We start from the raw sequence: 10,939 nt of genomic DNA, 5'->3' as shown, positions 1-10,939 counted from the left end.
CCACTATCTTCACTCTGATCATTTGATTAAGAACGTATCTGTCCAGTCTTCTCTATGATACAGTTACTCTCTTCCCCTTTGTAATTAATAAGCGTTTGTGAGGAAGTACTTTGAAACTATGTAAATATTCTGTTCTTCCTCAAACTCTCAAAGCATTCATTGACTTATATCAACATGAAATCATTGTTTCCTCCTTTATTCATTTGGTTATAAACTCTTACATTATTATTTATTTTGATGTTGAAATTTTCTGTATGTGGCCAGTGGGAGCCTATTCAAGCTGGCTTCTGTGTTCTTTTAATGCCCACATCATTGAGCATTTCCTTGCTTTAAGGCACAATAAGCTACTTGAGGCTCAATTTGTACTTTCCCTGCCCTAGCTCTAGATTCAGCTTGTTTTAGTGGAACACAGTATCTAGCAGCCAACATCTGGGTACTAGGGGTGCTGATTGTTTCTGGGGTGTCGTGATCCCAGGTCCTCTCAGTGGACAGAGCTAGAGCATACACGTATACACATACAATTGCCTCTGTGGTTATTTCATATACTGAAAACTATGAGTTTATCCTGATACATCTAATTCCAATCTAACACCACAAAGGGTTCATTTTATTCCTCCTTTCTGTATTTGTAATTCCCTTTTCTGACACTTAAGAAACCTGGCTTACCCTATTCTTAATATTGCGTGCATGGTCAATCTCTGTGTATATACACAGTTTCCCAACACTGCTGCCCAATCCTATGCCATGCAGACAGCTTCCTCTCCATGCTTGGGCTTGGAAACCTTACTCCAAACTCCCTTTGCCTTTGGAGACACCCATTTCACCCTCATTATTCTCTGACTTCTGATACTGGGCTACTTACCTCCCCACCTGATTTCATTCCACTTGGTTTCTACCACCATACCAGGTTGCCCATCTCTCTATTTAAGTTTTGACTCCCCACTCTGGGCTGCTGAGGCTCCCTTTCCCCTTCTGAAATAAACACCTGCATAATGGCTTTAGGAATGAATCATTCAAGAACAAAGAAAAAGGGAAGGGGAAGATGAAGAGCTCCAGTTATTGCTGACATAAAAAAATTCCCTGTTCCTTCTGATTCCAGTGGAAATTTAGTACCCAACTCAACATATGGAGAAAAAAAATCCCTTCTCAATTGACAGGCATAATAATAGTCCTTAAAACTGCCCTTTGAGACTGTGTACCTCTTATCTCTGTCACTCATGATATACAATATAATTTGTTAAATAAAAGGCAGGGAGAAGGTTTAAATTCCCATGTGCTGATGACAGCAAAGGAGAGAAAATGTTCAGTCTAAACACACAAAAGAAAGGATAAGGAGGCAAATACACTCCAGCCTTGAAGACAGCAGATCTAATATTTTCATTGATTATTGAGCAATCACAAAGGAACACTCATTGCTTGAAATCTTTGCAATTTGACTTAAAAAAAATAAAAAGAAAAATAAGAAGCCTCTTTGCAGGCTTTCAAGGGTTCCCAGAGCTATTCTAAAACGCCTTTTCCACCTCAGATTCTACAGGTCATAGACTTCTGGCTTTGGTTTTTTTGCTGTGGCTATGCCAGCTGCAATGTGCTTTCTCACTCTCTTTCATGACAGTTGATAGCTCTTTTATCTCACAGGCACTGGCTGGTCAGAGGAAGACATTCTTGCATATTTCAGAGGAATTAGAGATCACTCTAAGCACAACCAATGCCATTTGTCATTCGCACCAAGAGTTGCAAGCACAGCCTCTTGCCCCCAAGTTCCCATCCCAGGCATTCCTTCTCAATGCTGAATTCAGAGGAGGTAGCCTGAAGCAGGCAGCCTTACAGCTCCCCACTATAACCAGGTCAATGTCTACAATGCGGGGCCTTTTAAAAATTGAGTTTGGTCAAGTTCAGGCATCAATGGATATCAGTATGGGAATCTAAAAATAAACCAAGCAGAGGAAGCTTCAAAGACTTCCTGGAAGTTAGAAGGAACTGGAGGTTACAGAGGCCAGTGGGATGACTTCTAATGACCTCATGGATGCCATTAGGAATTCTCAAATTGCCAGGAATGTCATTGAGTACTGCACCATGCTGTCTTAAATGGAGGCAGAACTGAACAGAATGAGTATAATAGGTCTTCAGTGTTCAGAACAGAAGTGGGTGGTGGGAGGCTGCCGTGGTGGTGTCTGCTTTCCCCTGAGGGCTTGATGTAGGCACATTTCAGGCCCTGAACCTTCAGAGGCCAATTTTTATAAAGAAATGGCATGCCCATTCCTATCTAGTAAATGTAGGATGTCAGATGCAGCATGCAATTCCACCTGCTTATTAGGGTTTTCCTTTCATCCCTTTATGTTAAATTCAGTATGTCTAAACCACATTCATAGATTTTCCTTACAAAAACTGCATGGATTCTTGGTTATTCTTTTGGCAATGACAGTCATGCACACTTAAAACTCTGAGGCTCATGTTCTATTCTTCCTACTCCCTTACTTCTCCTTCCCTGCCAAGGCCTCTCAGTTACCAAGTCCAGAAGATTCTTTTACAACATCTCTACCATCAATCCCTTAATTTTCTACTGCTTGGTTGGTAGTTCAGGTGCTAATTGCCCCACCCCGGTCTGCTCTATTTAGCCTCATTTTTTTTTTTAGTGAAATGTTTTTTATTTCATGCGTGAACAACTTCAAGTCTCTTTATTAGAGAAATTCTATATATTGGTAATATAAGCCATGGGTCACTGTGGGTTAATTCTTTAAAAATTAGAACCAGGCCAGGCGTAGTGGCTCACACCTGTAATCCCAGCATTTTGGGAGGCCGAGGGGGGTGAAAACCTTGAGTCTAGTAGTTCGAGATTAGCCTGGGCAACATGGCAAACCCTGTCTCTACAAAAAACACAAAAATTAGCGAGGCATGGTGGCGTGTACCTGTGGTCCCATCTACTCAGGAGGCTGAGGTGAGAGTATTGCTGGAGTCCGGAAGGCAGAGGTTGCAATCAGCCAAGATCACACCCCTGCACTCCAGCCTGGGTGACAGAATGAGACCCTTTCTCAAAAAAATAAATAAAAGTGAAAAATAAAAATCAGAACTACTAATTAGCATCAAACTCTTCTCTCTATTATTTTGTGAAGTGTTGTGTGCAGTCATATTCTATTGCTGAAATGACAATTCATACAAATTTTAAGAAAATCATAAGATGCATAGGAATGCCAAGTTTTCTCACTCAGTGGCTTTCTTCATCATCTCACGCAGTCTGCATGGATGAAATGAACCATAATAGGAGGTGGGAGGTGACAGAGATTTCCAATGGTCACTGTTTCTTCATATGATCTTGACCCATATCTTTATATATGTGCCCACAGTTAAAGGTTGCTGCTGTACATTTTAGCCCAATGACAACGCCTTGCTTGGAGCCTGGTAATGTTTATCACAAACTACATAAAGATCAAAAGTTCTGATTGTAGGCCATGCCTAGTGGCTCATGCCTGTAATCCCAGCACTTTGGGAACCCAACACGGGTGGATCACCTCAGGTCAGGGGTTCAAGACCAATCTGGCCAACACGGTGAAACTTCGTATTCACTAAAAGTACAAAAATTAGCTGGGCATGGTGGTGTGCACCTGTACTCTCAGCTACTTGGGAGGCTGAGGCAGGAGAATTGCTTGAACCCAGGAGGCAGAGGTTGCAGTGAGCTGAGATCACGCCACTGCACTCAAGCCTGGGTGACAGAGCAAGATTCTGTCTCAAAAAAAAAAAAAATCTGATTGTAAAATATTACCTTTCCCTATAGACTCTGCTTTAGCCTCACTAAGTAGCATATTTAGAAAAATATGGAGAGAATGGATTTTTGAAGGCAAGTCAGACTACCCTAAACACACAAGGAAAAAAATACAAGCTTCCTCCTCGCACAGCGCCGAGCATCTAATATTGTTAAGAAATATTTAGGTGGCAAAATGATAGTGTGTGGAAATGGAATTGACTGGATAACACAACACAGAAATTATTTTTTTTAAATATTTTAACCTAAAAAACAATAGTGAATCATCATAAAAACAGAAACTAATTTGTTTGGAAATCAATCAACCCATCCAGGCAATTAAACGGTGTAATAGAGTAAAAAAATCTCATTCTTTCTAGCTCTGCCACTCTAAGTATCTTTGGAAACATGACTAATTTACCTTCCCATTTGAAGATTAGACATAACATATTCATATTTGTCACAGATATTTTTACAAAATTTTGTGGCCCCCTGTGGAAGTTCTAGTGAAGTACAAGAAATTAAACAGCCTGGAGTATACAAACAGAATGTCTAGACTATTTTAAAAAGTAACCATTTGACACACTTTAAAAATAGTCATCAATGCATTTATTTCAAAAATTATAAGCTTTTTTAATAACAAAATGATATTTTGTCCCTAGGTATGTAATATTCAAGAAACGTACCCTTTTATCTTTATGTAAAGACAGCATGTATCATGTAATGGAAATTTTATGTAGGTACTTTTTTTTAAAAAACCTGTCTTTACATGTTAGCTAAATGTTTTTGAAGTTTAACTGGATGTTATTGTAAGCCTTAAAAATAAAAATTGCTTAAACATTTTGGGATGTTCTATTGAAATTAGTTATCACAGTGAACTTTAAGGGTATGATTTTGTTTCCTATTATCAAACATTTCTTTCTTCCAGCCTCATAATAAAAAAGTTACAGTCCTTAGCTCCAATCAGAAATAGAATAAATACGACTATAATTTCACAGAGAGAGAGAACATCAAGGTCAAATTTTAAAAGTCACACGGAGATTAGATTGGCACAAATTAATGTATGCATGTATTATAGTCAAGTGAATAAAGTGAAAGTACGTATATTGTATATTCATATCAACGGATACTGTAGGGAAGCTGTTCTCTTAGGCAGGAATTAGCTGTAGTTGACTGAGTTTGCAAAGTACAGCAAGGTTATTAAATAAACAATATAGTAAGACATTCCACTTAACCCAGATCATAAATGAAATCAATCGGAGGCTGTTCATGTCTGTGCTGTGGAAGGCATAAACTGCATTTCCTCTTTCTGTAAGTGGACTGATAAACAGAAAGGGTGTGCAGTGGATACTGCTCAGCCTGCCCTTTAAAACTATTCTACAGAAAGAGAGAAAGAAACAGAGACCGAGACTGCAACTGACTAACGGTGTGCTGTTCATTGACTCAAGGCATCCAAATCACACGGGCTGCCTCAAAGGTTCCCCACAGGTGACAAAAGAGGCAAACGACCTTCTGGGGCTCTACTTCCAGCAGACAGCAGAGTACATGCAGAAACAGAATCACTGCAGGGCAAGACCAGCCAGATCGCACTCCCTGCTCAGGCAGCCTCTCTGGGACTGTGGAAATGCTTTGAAACACCCAGCATTGAATAAATGAATGAGTGAGCCCCTGTGCAGTTCATTCACAGGACTTGCACTGAAACGGGGTTGTTTGAAGGGGCTGGGGCCCTCTTCACAAGGAGGAATCTGAATATACCAAATGGCCTGCCTAAGGCCTCCTGGAGTCCTTTGGTTACGTGGTCTCTTGGGAGGAGTTTACTGAGATGAGCTTTGCGGCAGTCAGGTTTCCTTTTGTTTGTGGGAAGTAAAACGCAAGAGCTTGTTGAAGAGACCCCTGAGTCAACTTTCCTGAAGCCCACAGTGAGGGAGTGGGGTGGAGGAGGGGATCCCGATAATCGAAGCTCACATTCAATTGTCTGATTTGTGTGCCTCTCCTCAGTGTGGGAGCAAATCACCTTTCAGTTCAATAACAAATGCAGTTCAGACCTAGGTGTCAAAGAAAGGCAGGACCTGTCAAATCCTCATCACAGAGATACTGAACACAAAGACCCAGCATCTAGGACTAGCCACTTCCAGGTTTGCTCATGGCTGACTTCCGGTCCGGTTAGACTGCATCCAAATGAAAAGTCATTCTGATTGGCTGCAGGTCCTGTAGCGACCATAGTTCTTTTGAAGATGGCCTCTGTCTAAATTCTCAGCAGTCCACGGCATTTAAGGAGCCCAGGAAGTTCACAAGAAACAGCTGTAATTACAACAGGGAGAGGAAGGAGGGCAGGGAGGGATCCAAACATGCCAACAAGTTAGCCATCTTTTTTTCTGGATGGAAAATTAAGTGTTTTCTTTAACCCAGAGCCAAAGGCAAGAGGGAAAAAATTTGGAAGAAGCATTGTTCATACCACTCCTGAAGCTGCCCTAAGGAGGCATACTTTTTACTCTTTCTTCTGCCCTCATCTGTAAAACATTTTCCTTAGTTCTAGTCCTTTACTCCATTTCATATTATGCTTTACACTACTAGTCGTAGCTTTTAAAAGATGTGTGATCCTTGAAGGTAGAGAGGAAGCATATCACACTTTTTGTCACCTCTATTATACCTTGCATGTTGCATAGCTTTTCTTGGCCTGACGAATTAATGCAAATAAGTGTGGTCTTGCTCAGTGGGTTCAGTGCTGTCTACTCTAAACTAAGCAAGACTCTGGAATAATCTGAGGCTTTTATCCAGAGAAAAAATGATCTGCCTCAACCCACTCTTATTTCCTACTTTTTCAGAGAGGTGAAGACTCTGCCAGTGGCCTCAGTAGGCTCCAGTTGTATGTGAATGTGTGGGTGTGTGGTCCTGCATGGGTCAAACACAGCTCCCACTTCAGGGAGGGTGTGGGGACAACAACATGGCTGCTGATTCATAGTTGCCCACAGGATGACTCTTCTTTCCAGGCAGAGAAGTGGGTGGATGAGTTATTCTTTGCTTAAACATCTCTGGGTGAAGAAAACGACTGACATTCTTCAGTGAGCTATTTCAGTTTTCCTTTATACAGAAAATTCTTTTCCATATTCAGTCAAAATCCTTGTGCCACAAATTAAGCCAAATTTTCCTGGTTCTTTTCTTTCCAGAGATGGATCACAGGTGGACACCTTCCTGCATTCTGTAACTGGTTGTAGTTAAAAATGTTTTTGAAAACAATTTTTTAAAAAGGCATTTTTACCTATTTCAATGGGTAAAGAAGTGTTTATTTAATGAAATGTTATTAAAATGAATACATTACTAGGAATCCCATTTGAAGTCTACAGGGCTTAGAGAGGAGAGAGAGCTGACATCTTGCTGTGAAAGCGTTTTGAATTCAAAGTGGAGACAGGGTGGTGTTATGGGACAATCTTTTCTTTGTACAAGGTCCTGGGTGCTCTGTTTTATGTTGATTGGGTGGGTTGTGTGGGAGATAGGATGGATGTGTTCAGCTGGCTCAGGTGTTTGAGGTGGGAATGTAAGAGGAATTCGTTGAGATTTCTATGTGGTGACAGACAAAGAATCTTAAAGCTCTTGCTTCCTTACCTACCTGTATTGAAAAACGCACCCAGTCAAACTCTGTCATCAAGGCAGGAATGATAGGAACTATTTACACAAGACTGTCTGTTGAGTGGGATCTGTGGAAACCAGACCACCCTTCCTATGGATCATGTGCCGAACTCCTAAAATAACTCTGAGGGTCAGGGCCCTCCCATTATGGTATTTTGCTTTTCTCTGTTGCATAGAACTGCAGGGGTGGAGGGGCTGGGGCAACAGTTTCATTGTCATCGTGCTTCACTGCAGCCTCTCCCACTCCTAATTTATTACCATCCTTTCACTTCCTCTCACACCCTCTCACCTACTTAAAAACGGAAAGAGGAAAGGAGTTACAGGACAGCCCTTTGACTGAGAAGGCAGCTGCCTCTGTTGTGTGCTATCAGCAAGTCCAAGCCTTCCTGGCCTCTCCAAATACCTCTTCCAAATACTGACTGATACAGAAAATTCCATCTTATTCACTCCCAAGTTCAGATCTCTTCCATGGATTTTTGTATTCATTTTTTCATCTTTATGCAATTATTTTCTCCACATATCCCTCACACAGGCACAAAAACATTCTCTTAAAATAGTTTAACAATATTTTAGAATCATAACAGAGATGCACAACACATCAGTGTATACTCCTTAGGAATGTAAACACTAGCTGCGAATTTAGAGATCATCTAATCCAACCCTCTTACTTTTCAATGGAAAGGTCAGAGGGTTCAAATGACTGACAAATCAGACAGGTAATTAGTAAGGGAACCAAAATTAGAAATCAGTACAAACGCTTTGTGTAGGACTCTGCATAGGACATGTCACTTTCAGTCAGTCAATGCCCAATACAAATAACTGTGATGTGACTTTGAAATAAGATATTAAAGCTCTCTAATAATTAAGACAGATGAGGACTAAGATGAGGAAGAAAAGAGTTGCCAGAGGCTCAGGTATGCTCTGAAATGTTATATCTGTTGAAACCCAAAGGAATATTAATTAAGGGAGTTTTATTCTGGGGCAAAAGCACATAGATAGCTGTTGTAATTGTCAAGACAAACTCCTGATCTTTCCGTCTGTCAAGTTTCACTGCCATGATTTAAACATTATGGCGCTTGCATGAGCCATTATCTGCATTGCTCTTTGTTATAAATTATACTCAGAATGTTCTACAGCATTACAAGAAGAAAAAAGAGACAGTGCCAGTAGAACAGAGAGTCTTGTTGGGGCCCAGGGGGTTAGATAACAATGGATAAAAATTAATTCTCCCCCAAATCACATGTATCCCTGCTAGTGTGCCTTATTGCCTTCTGCCTACTCTTGCGTTCAGTGGATTATCTACCAGTGACAACTAGTAGTCAAGTTCAAATATGGCATGTTAAAAATCAGTCAGACTGTCTTAGAGTTTTCATAAAATTGCATGTGATTTTGCAGAAATGCCAGATGATAAACGAAATACCTATTGGTAGGTGCTTATTTCTTTAGAATGCTAATGAGAATTTTATTGCTAACAATATTTAAAATTAAAACAGTCCACTAATTTTTTAAAAATGCATGAGCAACAATGAGAGTCAGCGGATTCCTCTGACACCACAGCTGTATTAAGAAATACAGTAAGACAAAATTATACCGGGCTTCCTTCACCCTTTAAATGGTTCAGAAATCCTTGAACTTAAAAATCACAGAAAAATGTTCCAGTAATTTGGTTTTATCAGTGACCGTGCTGTCTTGTGGAATGTCTTTCATTTTGGAGACGGTTTCTGCTTACTCAGTGTCACGAATGTTAAAGAACAAATTTTGAGTTTAACCACCATACTCTACTCTTCACAGATAACTGAAATTCACATTTTTTCAACTTTCTTTTATGAAGTATGCAGGAAGTACTGTCAATGAATTAATGTATCTTCTGATCATCATATATTTCCCATTGCTTTAAATCAGTAATTCTGACCAATGATAGTTTTTATATTCCTAAGCCACCTTACACACCTTTTGTCACGTTCATAACGGCATAAAAAGGTTATTATTTAAAGAGCCAAGGCATGAGTTCAACCCTGAAATTTACTAGGGATCTCTGGCAAATCACTTTATCTCTGAGTCTTGATTCCTTCATCTGTAAGTGAATGCATTAGATTAGACAAACTATAAAGTTTCTTCACGTTCTCAGGGTCATTGTATCTTAAACGGTAAAAAGAAGGCCAAGAGAAGGGAAGAAGAGGGTGGGAGGGGCCGTGTTCTAGATCTTAATGTCTGCAAAGTTAGCAGTCAGCAGCACCAGTGAATTCAAACCCTGCCTGCTGGAATCATTTAAAACAGGAGTGAGAGCACTCATTTCCTTGCCAGAACAAGATCTTATTTCATATCAAACGTTGCAGTTCCTTTAGAAGCCAAATTTGAATTAGTCATAATGCAAGAATCCCAAGGTATAATCAGGATTGGATCACAAATCAATTACAGAGTAAATCACTGTATCTGACTTCTTATAAGATCATTTTCTATACTTGCCCATGAATTCTTATCTCACTTATTGTTCCCTTTTAGACCATCACTTAACTAGGTTTTAAAGCAGAGATGAACAAACCTTCTGCAATTGCACATTGGAATATGAGAAACAATTTAGCTAAGGGCATTTTTTCTAATCACTTTGCACTCCAGTAAATTGTGCTCATGCATATTTGTATATAAATGCTCAGTCATTTTACACTAAGAAATCCATACCTACCCATTTCCTTGGGGAATGTCTATGAAATCAATTTTTCACATTAGCTGTATTTCTGGCAATGCAACCCATAATAGAATGCTCTTTTGCGGGATATGAAGGCAGAGCTTAGGGCAGGTGGTATCTAATAGGAGCTCAAAATCATAACTGTTTAGGGGAAGCCCAAGAGAGAACTTGCCTTTGGCATTCAAGAAGAGAGAACACAGCACATTTCCGCCAGTGGCCCTGGGGCCTTTTTATTATGGAGCCCAAGAGGCTTCTATGGAGAGGCTGTGACAATTAAAACAAGAGTCAGAATGTGGCCCACTCAATCCCGCTGACTAAACTCCCTTGGAAGGGGTCTGAGTCAGGCCTGGCAAAGTTAATTTTGCTTGGCAGGAGGTCACATGCAGTGAAGCTCTAGTGAATTTGCCATGAAAGTTCTCAGCAGACCATTCCTACACTATTGGCAATTACGTTTTTGACAGCAGCACGAACGATGTAGCAGTGCATATCTCGTTGCACCAAACCAGCCAACATAATTGAGTACCTGTTTTGTATCAGGAAATGTGAAGGCCTTGAGGGTATTAAGTTAATCACACTTAATTTTATATCCCTCAAGAGCACTGAGTTCAATCTGGGGTTCAAGGAAACCTTCCTGGAGCAACTGATGCCTGCAGTGAACTTTAACAGAGCGAGAAGAGTTAGCCCTGTGGAGAAGCAGGGAAACCGAGGAAAGAGTAGAGCCTTGGGAAAGCTTTATATCTGCAGTGAAAGGCAATCAGGGTGGTGTGAGTGAAGCAAAGCTAGGCAGCCTTTTTCTGCAAGGACCAGATAGTAAATATTCCAGGCTTTGTGGCCCTCCAATACTTAACTCTGCTGCCATAAGATGAAAGCACCATATATGATTGGGCATG

This window comes from Gorilla gorilla, chromosome 7 (assembly GCF_029281585.2).
Source record: "Gorilla gorilla gorilla isolate KB3781 chromosome 7, NHGRI_mGorGor1-v2.1_pri, whole genome shotgun sequence".
NCBI lineage: Eukaryota > Metazoa > Chordata > Mammalia > Primates > Hominidae > Gorilla > Gorilla gorilla.
Note: the sequence above shows the minus strand (reverse complement) of the source record.